The sequence below is a fragment of the Bombina bombina genome, chromosome 1 (assembly GCF_027579735.1).
Source record: "Bombina bombina isolate aBomBom1 chromosome 1, aBomBom1.pri, whole genome shotgun sequence".
NCBI lineage: Eukaryota > Metazoa > Chordata > Amphibia > Anura > Bombinatoridae > Bombina > Bombina bombina.
In genome coordinates, this window is record NC_069499.1 from 689008782 (window position 1) to 689030173 (window position 21392).

The window sequence follows — 21392 nt, forward strand, 5'->3', positions numbered from 1 at the left end:
TAAAGCCGTTATGCCGTTCCATTCCGTCATAATTAGACTGGGCTTTAAAGCCGTTATGACGGAATGGAACGTCATAACTAACGGCTGTCCTGAAGCCTTCTGTGCTTCAGGGATTTAATCGCGGTCTGGAGGGCGTTCCTAGGATTGTAGGGACGCCCCCAGATGCGATCCAATAATTGAAATCTCGCGATCGTATGCACGATCGCGTAGTTTCAATTTGTCTACATCGGAACAGTTGTTCCGATGTAGGCACTTTAACCCTGTCACGAAAGGGTTAAAGGCTGTACCATACATATATGCTAATAAGAAATGTTTTAATGAATACCACAAGCATTTTTCTTATAAATGTCACTCAAATGTAAAAAAAAAAGTCATTCCAGCATTTCTCTAAGCGTTAAAAACAAAATTCCCCATTGTGCCACTACATTTTCACCACAGCTAGTTCAAACAATGACCCCACTAAGATATCACAAAGTATGGAAACTTTTTAGTGTGGAATTTTAAAAATATAGGGCCCCAAACGTCCCTAAAATTGCAAAAATCATCACTTTCAAGCAATTTCACTTAGGGATAAAAGAAAAATCTCCCATTGTGCCACTACATTTTCACCACAGCTAGCTCACACAATGACCCTTCTACGATATCATAAATTTTGGAGTTTTTACTGTGGAATTTTAAAAATATTGGGCCCCAAATGTCCCTCGAATTGCATAAATTGGCCCTTTTCAGCAAATTCACTTAGGAATAAAAAAGAAATCTCCCATTGTGCCACTAAAATTTCACCACAGCTAGCTCACACAATGACCCCTCTACGATATCACAAATTTTGGAGAGTTTTTACTGTGGAATTTTAAAAATATTGGGCCCCAAATGTCCCTCGAATTGCATAAATTAGCCCTTTTCAGCAAATTCACTTAGGAATAAAAAAGAAATCTCCCATTGTGCCACTAAAATTTCACCACAGCTAGCTCACACAATGACCCCTCTACAATATCACAAATTTTGGAGACTTTTTACTGTGGAATTTTAAAAATATTGGGCCCCAAATGTCCCTCAAATTGGAAAAATAGGCACTTTCCAAAAATTTCACTTTGGGATAAAAAAGAAATCTCCCATTGTGCCACTAAATTTCCACCACAGCTAGCTCACACAATGACCTCTCTACGATATCACAAAGTATGGGGTGTTTTTACTGTGGAATTTTAAAAATATTGTGCCTCAAATTGCATAAATAGGCCATTTTCAGCAAATTCACATAGGGATAAAAGCAAAATCTCCCATTGTGCCACAAAATTTCCACCCCTGCTAGCTCACACAATGACCCCTCTACGATATTACAAAGTATGGGGTGTTTTTACTGTGGAATTTTAAAAATATTGGGCCTCAAATGTCCCTCAAATTGCAAAAATAGGCACTTTCCAAAAATTTCACTTTGGGATAAAAAAGAAATCTCCCATTGTGCCACTAAATTTCCACCACAGCTAGCTCACACAATGACCCCTCTACGATATCACAAAGTATGGGGTGTTTTTACTGTGGAATTTTAAAAATATTGGGCCCCAAATGTCCCTCAAATTGCAAAAATAGGCACTTTCCAAAAATTTCACTTTGGGATAAAAAAGAAATCTCCCATTGTGTCACTAAATTTCCACCACAGCTAGATCACACAATGACCCCTCTACGATATCACAAAGTATGGGGTGTTTTTACTGTGGAATTTTAAAAATATTGGGCCCCAAATGTCCCTCAAATTGCAAAAATAGGCACTTTCCAAAAATTTCACTTTGGGATAAAAAAGAAATCTCCCATTGTGTCACTAAATTTCCACCACAGCTAGCTCACACAATGACCCCTCTACGATATCACACATTTTGGAGAGTTTTTACTGTGGAATTTTAAAAATATTGGGCCCCAAATGTCCCTCGAATTGCATAAATTGGCCCTTTTCAGCAAATTCACTTAGGAATAAAAAAGAAATCTCCCATTGTGCCACTAAAATTTCACCACAGCTAGCTCACACAATGACCCCTCTACAATATCACAAATTTTGGAGACTTTTTACTGTGGTATTTTGAAAATATTGGGCCCCAAATGTCCCTCAAATTGGAAAAATAGGCACTTTCCAAAAATTTCACTTTGGGATAAAAAAGAAATCTCCCATTGTGCCACTAAATTTCCACCACAGCTAGCTCACACAATGACCCCTCTACGATATCGCAAAGTATGGGGTGTTTTTACTGTGGAATTTTAAAAATATTGTGCCTCAAATTGCATAAATAGGCCATTTTCAGCAAATTCACATAGGGATAAAAGCAAAATCTCTCATTGTGCCACAAAATTTCCACCCCTGCTAGCTCACACAATGACCCTTCTACGATATCACAAAGTATGGGGTGTTTTTACTGTGGAATTTTAAAAATATTGGGCCCCAAATGTCCCTCAAATTGCAAAAATAGGCACTTTCCAAAAATTTCACTTTGGGATAAAAAAGAAATCTCCCATTGTGCCACTAAATTTCCACCACAGCTAGCTCACACAATGACCCCTCTACGATATCACAAAGTATGGGGTGTTTTTACTGTGGAATTTTAAAAATATTGGGCCCCAAATGTCCCTCAAATTGCAAAAATAGGCACTTTCCAAAAATTTCACTTTGGGATAAAAAAGAAATCTCCCATTGTGCCACTAAATTTCCACCACAGCTAGCTCACACAATGACCCCTCTACGATATCACAAAGTATGGGGTGTTTTTACTGTGGAATTTTAAAAATATTGGGCCCCAAATGTCCCTCAAATTGCAAAAATAGGCACTTTCCAAAAATTTCACTTTGGGATAAAAAAGAAATCTCCCATTGTGTCACTAAATTTCCACCACAGCTAGATCACACAATGACCCCTCTACGATATCACAAAGTATGGGGTGTTTTTACTGTGGAATTTTAAAAATATTGGGCCCCAAATGTCCCTCAAATTGCAAAAATAGGCACTTTCCAAAAATTTCACTTTGGGATAAAAAAGAAATCTCCCATTGTGTCACTAAATTTCCACCACAGCTAGCTCACACAATGACCCCTCTACGATATCACACATTTTGGAGAGTTTTTACTGTGGAATTTTAAAAATATTGGGCCCCAAATGTCCCTCGAATTGCATAAATTGGCCCTTTTCAGCAAATTCACTTAGGAATAAAAAAGAAATCTCCCATTGTGCCACTAAAATTTCACCACAGCTAGCTCACACAATGACCCCTCTACAATATCACAAATTTTGGAGACTTTTTACTGTGGTATTTTGAAAATATTGGGCCCCAAATGTCCCTCAAATTGGAAAAATAGGCACTTTCCAAAAATTTCACTTTGGGATAAAAAAGAAATCTCCCATTGTGCCACTAAATTTCCACCACAGCTAGCTCACACAATGACCCCTCTACGATATCACAAAGTATGGGGTGTTTTTACTGTGGAATTTTAAAAATATTGTGCCTCAAATTGCATAAATAGGCCATTTTCAGCAAATTCACATAGGGATAAAAGCAAAATCTCTCATTGTGCCACAAAATTTCCACCCCTGCTAGCTCACACAATGACCCCTCTACGATATCACAAAGTATGGGGTGTTTTTACTGTGGAATTTTAAAAATATTGGGCCCCAAATGTCCCTCAAATTGCAAAAATAGGCACTTTCCAAAAATTTCACTTTGGGATAAAAAAGAAATCTCCCATTGTGCCACTAAATTTCCACCACAGCTAGCTCACACAATGACCCCTCTACGATATCACAAAGTATGGGGTGTTTTTACTGTGGAATTTTAAAAATATTGGGCCCCAAATGTCCCTCAAATTGCAAAAATAGGCACTTTCCAAAAATTTCACTTTGGGATAAAAAAGAAATCTCCCATTGTGCCACTAAATTTCCACCACAGCTAGCTCACACAATGACCCCTCTACGATATCACAAAGTATGGGGTGTTTTTACTGTGGAATTTTAAAAATATTGGGCCCCAAATGTCCCTCAAATTGCAAAAATAGGCACTTTCCAAAAATTTCACTTTGGGATAAAAAAGAAATCTCCCATTGAGTCACTAAATTTCCACCACAGCTAGCTCACACAATGACCCCTCTACGATATCACACATTTTGGAGAGTTTTTACTGTGGAATTTTAAAAATATTGGGCCCCAAATGTCCCTTGAATTTCATAAATCGGCCCTTTTCAGCAAATTCACTTAGGAATAAAAAAGAAATCTCCCATTGTTCCACTAAAATTTCACCACAGCTAGCTCACACAATGACCCCTCTACAATATCACAAAGTTTGGAGACTTTTTACTGTGGAATTTTAAAAATATTGGGACCCATATGTCCCTCGAATTGCATAAATAGGCCCTTTTCAGCAAATTAACTTAGGAATAAAAAAGAAATCTCCCATTGTGCCACTAAAAATTCACCACAGCTACCTCACACAATGACCCCTCTACAGTATCACTAAGTTCGGACTATTTTTACTGTGGAATTTTAAAAATATTGGGCCTCAAATTGCAAAAATAGGCACTTTCCAAAAATTTGACTTTGGGATAAAAAAGAAATCTCCCATTGTGCCACTAAATTTCCACCACAGCTAGCTCACACAATGACCCCTCTACGATATCACACATTTTGGAGAGTTTTTACTGTGGAATTTTAAAAATATTGGGCCCCAAATGTCCCTTGAATTTCATAAATCGACCCTTTTCAGCAAATTCACTTTGGAATAAAAAAGAAATCTCCCATTGTTCCACTAAAATTTCACCACAGCTAGCTCACACAATGACCCCTCTACGATATCACAAAGTTTGGAGACTTTTTACTGTGGAATTTTAAAAATATTGGGACCCATATGTCCCTCGAATTGCATAAATAGGCCCTTTTCAGCAAATTAACTTAGGAATAAAAAAGAAATCTCCCATTGTGCCACTAAAATTTCACCACAGCTAGCTCACACAATGACCCCTCTACGGTATCACTAAGTTTGGACCATTTTTACTGTGGAATTTTAAAAATATTGGGCCCCAAATGTCCCTCAAATTGCAAAAATAGGCACTTTCCAAAAATTTGACTTTGGGATAAAAAAGAAATCTCCCATTATGCCACTAAATTTCCACCACAGCTAGCTCACACAATGACCCCTCTACGATATCACAAACTATGAGGATTTTTTACTGTGTAATTTTAAAAATATTGGGCCCCAAATGTACCTTGAATTTCCAAAATAGGAACTTTCCAAAAATTTCACTTTGCGATAAAAAAGAAATCTCCCATTGTGCCACTAAATTTCCACCACAGCTAGCTCACACAATGACCCCTCTACGATATCACAAAGTTTGGACACTTTTTACAGTGGAATTTTAAAAATATTGGGCCCCAAATGTCCCTCAAATTGCAAAAATAGGCAATTGTCAGCAAATTCACGTAGGGATAAAAGCAAAATCTCTCATTGTGCCACTAAATTTCCACCACAGCTAGCTCACACAATGACCCCTCTACGATATCACAAGGTTTGGAGAGTTTTTACTGTGGAATTTTAAAAATATTGGGACCCAAATGTCCCTCAAATTGCATAAATATGCCATTTTAAGCAAATTCACTTAGGGATAAGAAAGAAATCTTCCATTGTGCCACTAAATCTCAACCACAGCTAGCTCACACAATGACCCCTCTACAGTATCACTAAGTTTGGACTATTTTTACTGTGGAATTTTAAAAATATTGGGCCTCAAATTGCAAAAATAGGCACTTTCCAAAAATTTGACTTTGGGATAAAAAAGAAATCTCCCATTATGCCACTAAATTTCCACCACAGCTAGCTCACACAATGACCCCTCTACGGTATCACTAAGTTTGGACCATTTTTACTGTGGAATTTTAAAAATATTGGGCCCCAAATGTCCCTCAAATTGCAAAAATAGGCACTTTCCAAAAATTTGACTTTGGGATAAAAAATAAATCTCCCATTGTGCCACTAAATTTCCACCACAGCTAGCTCACACAATGACCCCTCTACGATATCACAAAGTTTGGAGACTTTTTACTGTGGAATTTTAAAAATATTGGGACCCATATGTCCCTCGAATTGCATAAATAGGCCCTTTTCAGCAAATTAACTTAGGAATAAAAAAGAAATCTCCCATTGTGCCACTAAAATTTCACCACAGCTAGCTCACACAATGACCCCTCTACGGTATCACTAAGTTTGGACCATTTTTACTGTGGAATTTTAAAAATATTGGGCCCCAAATGTCCCTCAAATTGCAAAAATAGGCACTTTCCAAAAATTTGACTTTGGGATAAAAAAGAAATCTCCCATTATGCCACTAAATTTCCACCACAGCTAGCTCACACAATGACCCCTCTACGGTATCACTAAGTTTGGACCATTTTTACTGTGGAATTTTAAAAATATTGGGCCCCAAATGTCCCTCAAATTGCAAAAATAGGCACTTTCCAAAAATTTGACTTTGGGATAAAAAAGAAATCTCCCATTATGCCACTAAATTTCCACCACAGCTAGCTCACACAATGACCCCTCTACGATATCACAAACTATGAGGATTTTTTACTGTGTAATTTTAAAAATATTTGGCCCCAAATGTACCTTGAATTTCCAAAATAGGAACTTTCCAAAAATTTCACTTTGCGATAAAAAAGAAATCTCCCATTGTGCCACTAAATTTCCACCACAGTTAGCTCACACAATGACCCCTCTACGATATCACAAAGTTTGGACACTTTTTACAGTGGAATTTTAAAAATATTGGGCCCCAAATGTCCCTCAAATTGCAAAAATAGGCAATTGTCAGCAAATTCACGTAGGGATAAAAGCAAAATCTCCCATTGTGCCACTAAATTTCCACCACAGCTAGCTCACACAATGACCCCTCTACGATATCACAAGGTTTGGAGAGTTTTTACTGTGGAATTTTAAAAATATTGGGACCCAAATGTCCCTCAAATTGCATAAATATGCCATTTTAAGCAAATTCACTTAGGGATAAAAAAGAAATCTTCCATTGTGCCACTAAATCTCCACCACAGCTAGCTCACACAATGACCCCTCTAGGATATCACAAAGTATGGGGAGTTTTTACTGTGGAATTTTAAAAATATTGGGACCAAAATTTTCCCTCTAATTGCAAAAATCATCACTTGCAAGAAAATTCACTTAGGTATAAAAGCAAAAAGCAATGACCCCTCTATAATATTACAAAGTATGGGTACTTTTTAATGTATAATTTTCACAGAGTATCATTATTATTTTTTACTTTTGAATATTTAAAATATTGAGTTTCAAATATATGTCTAATTATTTAATAATTCAAATTTTTTGTTTTGCTTTTATACTCCCTTTTATACCATAGTGTATTTGTCTAAATTTTCAAATGATATTATCAGACATCTCAACCTGCAAAACCTCATTTCAGGGAGGTGGCTTCACCAGCTACTGCCCCCCCCCCCCCCCAAAAAAAAAAAAAAATTAAAAAAGGACATGACATTTCACTCCAATATCTCAATCTTTTGTCTGTCAGTGAGTGATGAAAGATCATTTTACAAATATAAAATAATACAATAGAAGGCACTGCTGTTTTATAGTTTTCTAGCACTGATGTTTAACAACAAAAATTTTAGTGGCACAATGGGAGATTTCTTTTTTATTCCTAAGTGAATTTGCTGAAAAGGGCCGATTTATGAAATTCAAGGGACATTTGGGGCCCAATATTTTTAAAATTCCACAGTAAAAACTCTCCAAAATGTGTGATATCGTAGAGGGGTCATTGTCTGAGCTAGCTGTGGTGGAAATTTAGTGGCACAATGGGAGATTTCTTTTTTTATCCCAAAGTCAAATTTTTGGAAAGTGCCTATTTTTGCAAATTGAGGGACATTTGGGGCCAAATATTTTTAAAATTCCACAGTAAAAATGGTCCAAACTTAGTGATACCGTAGAGGGGTCATTGTGTGAGCTAGCTGTGGTGAAATTTTAGTGGCACAACGGGAGATTTCTTTTTTATTCCTAAGTGAATTTGCTGAAAAGGGCCGATTTATGAAATTAAAGGGACATTTGGGGCCCAATATTTTTAAAATTCCACAGTAAAAACTCTCCAAAATGTGTGATATCGTAGAGGGGTCATTGTGTGAGCTAGCTGTGGTGGAAATTTAGTGGCACAATGGGAGATTTCTTTTTTATCCCAAAGTCAAATTTTTGGAAAGTGCCTATTTTTGCAAATTGAGGGACATTTGGGGCCAAATATTTTTAAAATTCCACAGTAAAAATGGTCCAAACTTAGTGATACCGTAGAGGGGTCATTGTGTGAGATAGCTGAGGTGAAATTTTAGTGGCACAATGGGAGATTTCTTTTTTATTCCTAAGTGAATTTGCTGAAAAGGGCCGATTTATGCAATTCGAGGGACATATGGGTCCCAATATTTTTAAAATTCTACAGTAAAAAGTCTCCAAACTTGGTGATATCGTAGAGGGGTCATTGTGTGAGCTAGCTGTGGTGAAATTTTAGTGGAACAATGGGAGATTTCTTTTTTATTCCTAAGTGAATTTGCTGAAAAGGGCCGATTTATGAAATTCAAGGGACATTTGGGGCCCAATATTTTTAAAATTCCACAGTAAAAATGGTCCAAACTTAGTGATACCATAGAGGGGTCATTGTGTGAGCTAGCTGTGGTGAAATTTTAGTGGCACAATGGGAGATTTCTTTTTTATTCCTAAGTTAATTTGCTGAAAAGTGTCTATTTATGCAATTCGAGGGACATATGGGTCCCAATATTTTTAAAATTCTACAGTAAAAAGTCTCCAAACTTGGTGATATCGTAGAGGGGTCATTGTGTGAGCTAGCTGTGGTGAAATTTTAGTGGCACAATGGGAGATTTCTTTTTTATTCCTAAGTTAATTTGCTGAAAAGTGTCTATTTATGCAATTCGAGGGACATATGGGTCCCAATATTTTTAAAATTCTACAGTAAAAAGTCTCCAAACTTGGTGATATCGTAGAGGGGTCATTGTTTGAGCTAGCTGTGGTGAAATTTTAGTGGAACAATGGGAGATTTCTTTTTTATTCCTAAGTGAATTTGCTGAAAAGGGCCGATTTATGAAATTCAAGGGACATTTGTGGCCCAATATTTTTAAAATTCCACTGTAAAAATGGTCCAAACTTAGTGATACCGTAGAGGGGTCATTGTGTGAGCTAGCTGTGGTGAAATTTTAGTGGCACAATGGGAGATTTCTTTTTTATTCCTAAGTTAATTTGCTGAAAAGGGCCTATTTATGCAATTCGAGGGACATATGGGTCCCAATATTTTTAAAATTCCACAGTAAAAAGTCTCCAAACTTTGTGATATCATAGAGGGGTCATTGTGTGAGCTAGCTGTGGTGAAATTTTAGTGGAACAATGGGAGATTTCTTTTTTATTCCTAAGTGAATTTGCTGAAAAGGGCCGATTTATGAAATTCAAGGCACATTTGGGGCCCTATATTTTTAAAATTCCACAGTAAAAACTCTCCAAAATGTGTGATATCGTAGAGGGGTCATTGTGTGAGCTAGCTGTGGTGGAAATTTAGTGGCACAATGGGAGATTTCTTTTTTATCCCAAAGTCAAATTTTTGGAAAGTGCCTATTTTTGCAATTTGAGGGACATTTGGGGCCCAATATTTTTAAAATTCCACAGTAAAAATGGTCCAACCTTAGTGATACTGTAGAGGGGTCATTGTGTGAGCTAGCTGTGGTTAAATTTTAGTGGCACAATGGGAGATTTCTTTTTTATTCCTAAGTTAATTTGCTGAAAATGGCCTATTTATGCAATTCGAGGGACATATGGGTCCCAATATTTTTAAAATTCCACAGTAAAAAGTCTCCAAACCTTGTGATATCGTAGAGGGGTCATTGTGTGAGCTAGCTGTGGTGAAATTTTAGTGGAACAATGGGAGATTTCTTTTTTATTCCTAAGTGAATTTGCTGAAAAGGGCCGATTTATGAAATTCAAGGGACATTTGGGGCCCAATATTTTTAAAATTCCACAGTAAAAACTCTCAAAAATGTGTGATATCGTAGAGGGGTCATTGTGTGAGCTAGCTGTGGTGGAAATTTAGTGGCACAATGGGAGATTTCTTTTTTATCCCAGAGTGAAATTTTTGGAAAGTGCCTATTTTTGCAATTTGAGGGACATTTGGGGCCCAATAGTTTTAAAATTCCACAGTAAAAATAGTCCAAACTTATAGTGATACCGTAGAGGGGTCATTGTGTGAGCTAGCTGTGGTGAGAATTTAGTGGAACAATGGGAGATTTCTTTTTTATTCCTAAGTGAATTTGCTGAAAAGGGCCGATTTATGAAATTCAAGGGACATTTGGGGCCCAATATTTTTAAAATTCCACAGTAAAAACTCTCCAAAATGTGTTATATCGTAGAGGGGTCATTGTGTGAGCTAGCTGTGGTGGAAATTTAGTGGCACAATGGGAGATTTCTTTTTTATCCCAAAGTCAAATTTTTGGAAAGTGCCTATTTTTGCAATTTGAGGGACATTTGGGGCCCAATATTTTTAAAATTCCACAGTAAAAATGGTCCAAACTTAGTGATATCGTAGAGGGGTCATTGTGTGAGCTAGCTGTGGTGAAATTTTAGTGGAACAATGGAAGATTTCTTTTTTATTCCTAAGTGAATTTGCTGAAAAGGGCCGATTTATGAAATTCAAGGGACATTTGGGGCCCTATATTTTTAAAATTCCACAGTAAAAACTCTCCAAAATGTGTGATATCGTAGAGGGGTCATTGTGTGAGCTAGCTGTGGTGGAAATTTAGTGGCACAATGGGAGATTTCTTTTTTATCCCAAAGTCAAATTTTTGGAAAGTGCCTATTTTTGCAATTTGAGGGACATTTGGGGCCCAATATTTTTAAAATTCCACAGTAAAAATGGTCCAAACTTAGTGATACCGTAGAGGGGTCATTGTCTGAGCTAGCTGTGGTGAAATTTTAGTGGCACAATGGGAGGTTTCTTTTTTATTCCTAAGTTAATTTCCTGAAAAGGGCCTATTTATGCAATTCGAGGGGACATATGGGTCCCAATATTTTTAAAATTCCACAGCAAAAAATCTCCAAACTTTGTGATATCGTAGAGGGGTCATTGTGTGAGCTAGCTGTGGTGAAATTTTAGTGGAACAATGGGAGATTTCTTTTTTATTCCTAAGTGAATTTGCTGAAAAGGGCCAATTTATGAAATTCAATGGACATTTGGGGCCCTATATTTTTAAAATTCCAAAGTAAAAACTCTCCAAAATGTGTGATATCGTAGAGGGGTCATTGTGTGAGCTAGCTGTGGTGGAAATTTAGTGGCACAATGGGAGATTTCTTTTTTATCCCAAAGTCAAATATTTGGAAAGTGCCTATTTTTGCAATTTGAGGGACATTTGGGGCCCAATATTTTTAAAATTCCACAGTAAAAATGGTCCAGACTTAGTGATACCGTAGAGGGGTCATTGTGTGAGCTAGCTGTGGTGAAATTTTAGTGGCACAATGGGAGATTTCTTTTTTATTCCTAAGTTAATTTGCTGAAAAGGGCCTATTTATGCAATTCGAGGGACATATGGGTCCCAATATTTTTAAAATTCCACAGTAAAAAGTCTCCAAACTTTGTGATATCGTAGAGGGGTCATTGTGTGAGCTAGCTGTGGTGAAATTTTAGTGGAACAATGGGAGATTTCTTTTTTATTCCTAAGTGAATTTGCTGAAAAGGGCCGATTTATGAAATTCAAGGGACATTTGGGGCCCAATATTTTTAAAATTCCACAGTAAAAACTCTCCAAAATGTTTGATATCGTAGAGGGGTCATTGTGTGAGCTAGCTGTGGTGGAAATTTAGTGGCACAATAGGAGATTTCTTTTTTATCCCAAAGTCAAATTTTTGGAAAGTGCCTATTTTTGCAATTTGAGGGACATTTGGGGCCCAATATTTTTAAAATTCCACAGTAAAAACACCCCATACTTTGTGATATGGTAGAGGGGTCATTGTGTGAGCTAGCTGGGGTGGAAATTTAGTGGCACAATGGGAGATTTTGCTTTTATCCCTATGTGAATTTGCTGAAAATGGCCTATTTATGCAATTTGAGGGACATTTGGGGCACAATATTTTTAAAATTCCACAGTAAAAACACCCCATACTTTGTGATATCGTAGAGGGGTCATTGTGTGAGCTAGCTGTGGTGGAAATTTAGTGGCACAATGGGAAATTTCTTTTTTATCCCAAAGTGAAATTTTTGGAAAGTGCCTATTTTTGCAATTTGAGGGACATTTGGGGCCCAATATTTTTAAAAATCCACAGTAAAAAGTCTCCAAAATTTGTGATATCGTAGAGGGGTCATTGTGTGAGCTAGCTGTGGTGAAATTTTAGTGGCACAATTGGAGATTTCTTTTTTATTCCTAAGTGATTTTGCTGAAAAGGGCCAATTTATGCAATTTGAGGGACATTTGGGGCCCAATATTTTTAAAATTCCACAGTAAAAACTCTCCAAAATTTATGATATCGTAGAGGGGTCATTGTGTGAGCTAGCTGTGGTGAAAATGTAGTGGCACAATGGGAGATTTTTCTTTTATCCCTAAGTGAAATTGCTTGAAAGTGATGATTTTTGCAATTTTAGGGACGTTTGGGGCCCTATATTTTTAAAATTCCACAACTAAAAAGTTTCCATACTTTGTGATATCTTAGTGGGGTCATTGTTTGAACTAGCTGTGGTGAAAATGTAGTGGCACAATGGGGAATTTTGTTTTTAACGCTTAGAGAAATGCTGGAATATGACTTATTTTTTTACATTTGAGTGACATTTAGAACAAAAATGCTTGTGGTATTCATTAAAACATTTCTTATTCGCATATATGTATGGTACAGCCTTTAATAGTCTTAAGAAAGTACTAACAAATAAGTGTCTGATAGCTTGACTACTGTTTTAAACCTGTCTGATACCTCCAAAACAGTGTCTGATAGCTTGACTTGGATTTTTAAACTGTCTGATAGCTTGACTCCAGTCACAGATACTGATATAAAAATCCAGTATAAAACTGTTTAAAAACTTACTTAGAAGCTGTCAGTTTAGCTCTGTTGAAAAGGCAGCTGGAAAGCAGGGATAGGCACAGACAAAAGGCATTTTCCAAAGTACAGACCTTAGTGAAGGACACCAAGGTACATTTGAAATTAAAAACATAATTTATGTAAGAACTTACCTGATAAATTCATTTCTTTCATATTAGCAAGAGTCCATGAGCTAGTGACGTATGGGATATACATTCCTACCAGGAGGGGCAAAGTTTCCCAAACCTCAAAATGCCTATAAATACACCCTCACCACTCCCACAATTCAGTTTAACGAATAGCCAAGAAGTGGGGTGATAAAAAAGTGCGAAAGCATATAAAATAAGGAATTGGAATAATTGTGCTTTATACAAAAATCATAACCACCACAAAAAAAGGGTGGGCCTCATGGACTCTTGCTAATATGAAAGAAATGAATTTATCAGGTAAGTTCTTACATAAATTATGTTTTCTTTCATGTAATTAGCAAGAGTCCATGAGCTAGTGACGTATGGGATAATGATTACCCAAGATGTGGATCTTTCCACGCAAGAGTCACTAGAGAGGGAGGGATAAAATAAAGACAGCCAATTCCTGCTGAAAATAATCCACACCCAAAATAAAGTTTAATGAAAAACATAAGCAGAAGATTCAAACTGAAACCGCTGCCTGAAGTACTTTTCTACCAAAAACTGCTTCAGAAGAAGAAAATACATCAAAATGGTAGAATTTAGTAAAAGTATGCAAAGAGGACCAAGTTGCTGCTTTGCAAATCTGATCAATCAAAGCTTCATTCCTAAACGCCCAGGAAGTAGAAACTGACCTAGTAGAATGAGCTGTAATCCTTTGAGGCGGAGTTTTACCCGACTCAACATAGGCAAGATGAATTAAAGATTTCAACCAAGATGCCAAAGAAATGGCAGAAGCTTTCTGGCCTTTTCTAGAACCGGAAAAGATAACAAATAAACTAGAAGTCTTTCGGAAAGACTTAGTAGCTTCAACATAATATTTCAAAGCTCTAACAACATCCAAAGAATGTAACGATTTCTCTTTAGAATTCTTAGGATTAGGACATAATGAAGGAACCACAATTTCTCTACTAATGTTGTTGGAATTCACAACTTTAGGTAAAAATTCAAAAGAAGTTCGCAACACTGCCTTATCCTGATGAAAAATCAGAAAAGGAGACTCACAAGAAAGAGCAGATAATTCAGAAACTCTTCTGGCAGAAGAGATTGCCAAAAGGAACAAAACTTTCCAAGAAAGTAATTTAATGTCCAATGAATGCATAGGCTCAAACGGAGGAGCTTGAAGAGCCCCTAGAACCAAATTAAAACTCCAAGGAGGAGAAATTGACTTAATGACAGGTTTTATACGAACCAAAGCTTGTACAAAACAATGAATATCAGGAAGATTAGCAATCTTTCTGTGAAAAAGAACAGAAAGAGCAGAGATTTGTCCTTTCAAGGAACTTGCGGACAAACCTTTATCTAAACCATCCTGAAGAAACTGTAAAATTCTTGGAATTCTAAAAGAATGCCAAGAAAAATGATGAGAAAGACACCAAGAAATATAAGTCTTCCAGACTCTATAATATATCTCTCTGGATACAGATTTACGAGCCTGTAACATAGTATTAATCACAGAGTCAGAGAAACCTCTTTGACTAAGAATCAAGCGTTCAATCTCCATACCTTTAAATTTAAGGATTTGAGATCCTGATGGAAAAAAGGACCTTGCGACAGATGGTCTGGTCGTAGTGGAAGAGTCCACGGATGGCAAGAGGCCATCCGGACAAGATCCACATACCAAAACCTGTGAGGCCATGCCGGAGCTACCAGCAGAACAAACGAGCATTCCTTCAGAATCTTGGAGATTACTCTTGGAAGAAGAACTAGAGGCGGAAAGATATAAGCAGGATGATACTTCCAAGGAAGTGATAATGCATCCACTGCTTCCGCCTGAGGATCCCGGGATCTGGACAGATACCTGGGAAGTTTCTTGTTTAGATGAGACGCCATCAGATCTATTTCTGGAAGCTCCCATATTTGAACAATCTGAAGAAATACCTCTGGGTGAAGAGACCATTCGCCCGGATGCAACGTTTGGCGACTGAGATAATCCGCTTCCCAATTGTCTATACCTGGGATATGAACCGCAGAGATTAGACAGGAGCTGGATTCCGCCCAAACCAGAATTCGAGATACTTCTTTCATAGCCAGAGGACTGTGAGTCCCTCCTTGATGATTGATGTATGCCACAGTTGTGACATTGTCTGTCTGAAAACAAATGAACGATTCTCTCTTCAGAAGAGGCCAAGACTGAAGAGCTCTGAAAATTGCACGGAGTTCCAAAATATTGATTGGTAATCTCACCTCCTGAGATTCCCAAACTCCTTGTGCCGTCAGAGATCCCCACACAGCTCCCCAACCTGTGAGACTTGCATCTGTTGAAATTACAGTCCAGGTCGGAAGCACAAAAGAAGCCCCCTGAATTAAACGATGGTGATCTGTCCACCACGATAGAGAGTGTCGTACAATCGGTTTTAAAGATATTAATTGAGATATCTTTGTGTAATCCCTGCACCATTGATTCAGCATACAGAGCTGAAGAGGTCGCATGTGAAAACGAGCAAAGGGGATCGCGTCAGATGCAGCAGTCATAAGACCTAGAATTTCCATTCATAAGGCTACCGAAGGGAATGATTGTGACTGAAGGTTTCGACAAGCTGAAATCAATTTTAGACGTCTCTTGTCTGTTAAAGACAGAGTCATGGACACTGAATCTATCTGGAAACCCAGAAAAGTTACCCTTGTCTGAGGAATCAATGAACTTTTTGGTAAATTGAACCTCCAACCATGATCTTGAAGAAACAACACAAGTCGATTCGTATGAGATTCTGCTAAATGTAAAGACTGAGCAAGTACCAAGATATCGTCCAAATAAGGAAATACCACAATACCCTGTTCTCTGATTACAGACAGAAGGGCACCGAGAACCTTTGTAAAAATTCTTGGAGCTGTAGCTAGGCCAAACGGCAGAGCCACAAACTGGTAATGCTTGTCCAGAAAAGAGAATCTCAGGAACTGATAATGATCTGGATGAATCGGAATATGCAGATAAGCATCCTGTAAATCTATTGTGGACATATAATGCCCTTGCTGAACAAAAGGCAAGATAGTCCTTACAGTTACCATTTTGAACGTTGGTATCCTTACATAACGATTCAATATTTTTAGATCCAGAACTGGTCTGAAGGGATTCTCCTTCTTTGGTACAATGAAGAGATTTGAATAAAACCCCATCCCCTGTTCCAGAACTGGAACTGGCATAATTACTCCAGCCAACTCTAGATCTGAAACACAATTCAGAAATGCTTGAGCTTTCACTGGATTTACTGGGACACGGGAAAGAAAAAATCTCTTTGCAGGAGGTCTCATCTTGAAACCAATTCTGTACCCTTCTGAAACAATGTTCTGAATCCAAAGATTGTGAACAGAATTGATCCAAATTTCTTTGAAAAAACGTAACCTGCCCCCTACCAGCTGAGCTGGAATGAGGGCCGCACCTTCATGTGGACTTAGAAGCAGGCTTTGCCTTTCTAGAAGGCTTGGATTTATTCCAGACTGGAGATGGTTTCCAAACTGAAACTGCTCCTGAGGATGAAGGATCAGGCTTTTGTTCTTTGTTGAAACGAAAGGAACGAAAACGATTATTAGCCCTGTTTTTACCCTTAGATTTTTTATCCTGTGGTAAAAAAGTTCCTTTCCCACCAGTAACAGTTGAGATAATGGAATCCAACTGAGAACCAAATAATTTGTTACCCTGGAAAGAAATGGAAAGTAGAGTTGATTTAGAAGCCATATCAGCATTCCAAGTTTTAAGCCATAAAGCTCTTCTAGCTAAAATAGCTAGAGACATAAACCTGACATCAACTCTGATAATATCAAAAATGGCATCACAGATAAAATTATTAGCATGCTGAAGAAGAATAATAATATTATGAGAATCATGATCTGTTACTTGTTGTGCTAAAGTCTCCAACCAAAAAGTTGAAGCTGCAGCAACATCAGCCAAAGATATAGCAGGTCTAAGAAGATTACCTGAACACAGATAAGCTTTTCTTAGAAAGGATTCAATTTTCCTATCTAAAGGATCTTTAAACGAAGTACCATCTGACGTAGGAATAGTAGTACGTTTAGCAAGGGTAGAAATAGCCCCATCAACTTTAGGGATTTTGTCCCAAAATTCTAATCTGTCAGACGGCACAGGATATAATTGCTTAAAACGTTTATAAGGAGTAAATGAATTACCCAATTTATCCCATTCTCTGGAAATTACTTCAGAAATAGCATTAGGAACAGGAAAAACTTCTGGAATAACCACAGGAGATTTAAACACCTTATCTAAACGTCTAGAATTAGTATCAAGAGGACCAGAATCCTCTATTTCTAAAGCAATTAGTACTTCTTTAAGTAAAGAACGAATAAATTCCATTTTAAATAAATATGAAGATTTATCAGCATCAATCTCTGAGACAGAATCCTCTGAACCAGAAGAGTCATCAGAATCAGAATGATGATGTTCATTTAAAAATTCATCTGTAGAGAGAGAAGTTTTAAAAGATTTTTTATGTTTACTAGAAGGAGAAATAACAGACATAGCCTTCTTGATGGATTCAGAAACAAAATCTCTTATGTTATCAGGAACATTCTGCACCTTAGATGTTGAGGGAACTGCAACAGGCAATGGTACATTACTAAAGGAAATATTATCTGCTTTAACAAGTTTGTCATGACAATTAATACAAACAACAGCCGGAGGAATAGCTACCAAAAGTTTACAGCAGATACACTTAGCTTTGGTAGTTCCAGCACTAGACAGCGATTTTCCTGAAGTATCTTCTGACTCAGATGCAACGTGAGACATCTTGCAATATGTAAGAGAAAAAACAACATATAAAGCAAAATTGATCAAATTCCTTAAATGACAGTTTCAGGAATGGGAAAAATGCCAATAAACAAGCTTCTAGAAACCAGAAGCAAAGAAAAAATCAGACTGAAATAATGTGGAGACAAAAGCGACGCCCATATTTTTTGGCGCCAAATAATACGCCCACATTGTTTGGCGCCTAAATGCTTTTTTGGCGCCAAAAATGACGCCACATCCGGAACGCCGACATTTTTGGCGCAAAAGGACGTCAAAAAATGACGCAACTTCCGGCGACACGTATGACGCCGGAAACAGAAAAGATTTTTTGCGCCAAAAAAGTCTGCGCCAAGAATGACGCAATAAAATGAAGCATTTTCAGCCCCCGCGAGCCTAACAGCCCACAGGGAAAAAAAGTCAAATTTTTAAGGTAAGAAAAAATGATTGATTCAAACGCATTATCCCAAATATGAAACTGACTGTCTGAAAATAAGGAATGTTGAACATTCTGAGTCAAGGCAAATAAATGTTTGAATACATATATTTAGAACTTTATAAATAAAGTGCCCAACCATAGCTTAGAGTGTCACAAAAAAAAAAATATTTACTTACCCCAGGACACTCATCTACATGTTTGTAGAAAGCTAAACCAGTACTGAAACGAAAATCAGCAGAGGTAATGGTATATAAATAAGAGTATATCGTCGATCTGAAAAGGGAGGTAAGAGATGAATCTCTACGACCGAAAACATAGAACCTATGAAATAGACCCCGTAGAAGGAGATCACTGCATTCAAATAGGCAATACTCTCCTCACATCCCTCTGACATTCACTGCACGCTGAGAGGAAAACCGGGCTCCAACTTGCTGCGGAGCGCATATCAACGTAGAATCTAGCACAAACTTACTTCACCACCTCCATAGGAGGCAAAGTTTGTAAAACTGAATTGTGGGTGTGGTGAGGGGTGTATTTATAGGCATTTTGAGGTTTGGGAAACTTTGCCCCTCCTGGTAGGAATGTATATCCCATACGTCACTAGCTCATGGACTCTTGCTAATTACATGAAAGAAAACATTATTTTATAGTGTTTGATGTTATTATACTGATGGAGATACCACTGATCCTATAACCAGCCCTCCTCTGGCTATACCAATGAGCCAGTGTCACTACTGTGTCATTATATAGTGCTGGGTATTATTATACTGATGCAGATACCACTGATTCTATAACCAGCCCTCCTCTGGCTATACCCATGTGCCAGTGTCACTACTGTGTTATTATATAGTGCTGGGTGTTATTATACTGATGCAGAAACCACTGACCCTATAACCAGCCCTCCTCTGGCTATACTCATGTGCCAGTGTCACTACTGTGTCATTATATAGTGCTGGGTGTTATTATACAGATGCAGATACACATCCAGTATTTCACTCAGGCTTTATTCCATAACTTATCACCCAATATCGCTAGCAGTCTCTTGACAAGCCACTAACTTTATTCACACTACATAATTTTTTTTATTCCTATTATTTAATCAGAAAGAAAAGATATACTAAGGTTGTGGTGGACACTGCAAGGGCTAGTCACGGACACCTTGCCTTATCCTGCTGGAAAGCCCACTGCAAGTGGGAAATAAGACCCTCCCCCTTCTTTTGCATATGAAAAGACCCTTTACACAAACAGGAGCAAGCTGGAGAAGGTAGCTGACGGTATTCACATAAAACTTTGGGGCTTAGTTAGGAGTCTGAAAATCAGAGCAATGTTATTTAAAAATAAGCAAAACTATACATTTTTAAAAAAAAAAAAACTTTATGGGCTATATAAATAGATCATCTACAAAACATTTATGCAAAGAAAAAATGAGTGTATAATGTCCCTTTAAGAATTTGTTTTTGTTTAACTCGTATTTTCCAACTCGTATTTTCCAAATTTCATTGCTGGTTCTTTATGATAAGTGTGTAAACAATAATGTTTTGCTGCTCTTTATTTGTGTGGGTGAAGAAGGGATCTTTTCTGAATATAATATTCAACATCCTGTGGTAGTAAAATCATAAGGATTGAATAGCCTACTCCGAGATGCCAGTGAAATAACACACTTAAAGGGACAGTACACTGTAAAATTGTTTTTATATTGTTTTTCAATTACTTGTTATACCAGCTGCAGAGTATAAAATGTATGAGAAATTGCATTTTCAGGTTTATTTGTGTATATGAAGTAGCTGGTTTTGTGCTTTTAAACCACAGCCTATTACAATGGGTTGAGCTTCAGGTAATATCATATCTCATTATGTTATCACTTTGTGTACACACATTTGCTTCCTTATCTTACATGTGTCTGGAAAACTAAAGCTCAATACATAGAACAATGGAAAATTATCATTTTATTACTTAATTATCCTGCACCCCACTGTGAGTTTAATTTCTTCTGCTGGCTGTGTTTACTTAGGCTATTTAATAGCTGAGACTCCAGTATCAAAACTTTCATTATAGGTTGGGATACCACAGGCTAAATCAGCTATTTCAAAGGCCAAAATAGGGGTAAAGGAGCTACTTGTAAACAATTTAATAAACTCCAGCAGGTAAAATGGATCATTGGGAACAATTTAAATGGGTGAACTGTCCCTTTAAACTTTATTACCCCCCCCCCCCTTATTTCCCGAAATAAGGACACCTCACACTAAGTAACCTGCTAGTGTGATTATGCGCACTAGCCATTTAAATAAATGCGACCTGAGGGTCTTCCTCCCAGACCCTCAGGTCGCATTTATTTAAATGGCTAGTGCGCATAATCACACTAGCAGGTTACTTAGTAACCAACAGCATATGCAAATATGCCTGGCGTGCATGAGTCCCTAACCATAACTCCTACATTGGGAGGTAGAGGCCCAAATTCGTTTCGGGATATGACGGAGTCCCCCAGATGACTCCGCCCCATTAGATGTTAGCCAAGGGGGTTAGGATGATTTTCTGGCCTGCTTACCTGCAAGGAGAAGGCACCCTAGGCTCGGACCTAGTGACGTCACCTTTCCTCCAGCCTGACCAATCACTCCACCCCAAGGCTTCAAAATTAGGCTGCTACCTCTCGCTACCATATCAATAAGAGACTCTTGCCGCCACCCCCCACTCAACTTAAAGTTGGGTGGCTAACGCCTCTCTCAAATTACCCAAGAATAGGTCTAAACCCATCTCGGATAAATGCACACCATCTGGGCGGTACAAAACCTTCTGGTCAACCGACAAATTAGGATGCCGAACCACAAACCCCTGCGACCCGCAGACAGCCTTCCCCATCTCTGTTAACTTTTTTTTCTAATTCTATAACCAGCGCCTGCCGACTCTAAATGCACATGGTGGCAATGATGTTGGTGCCC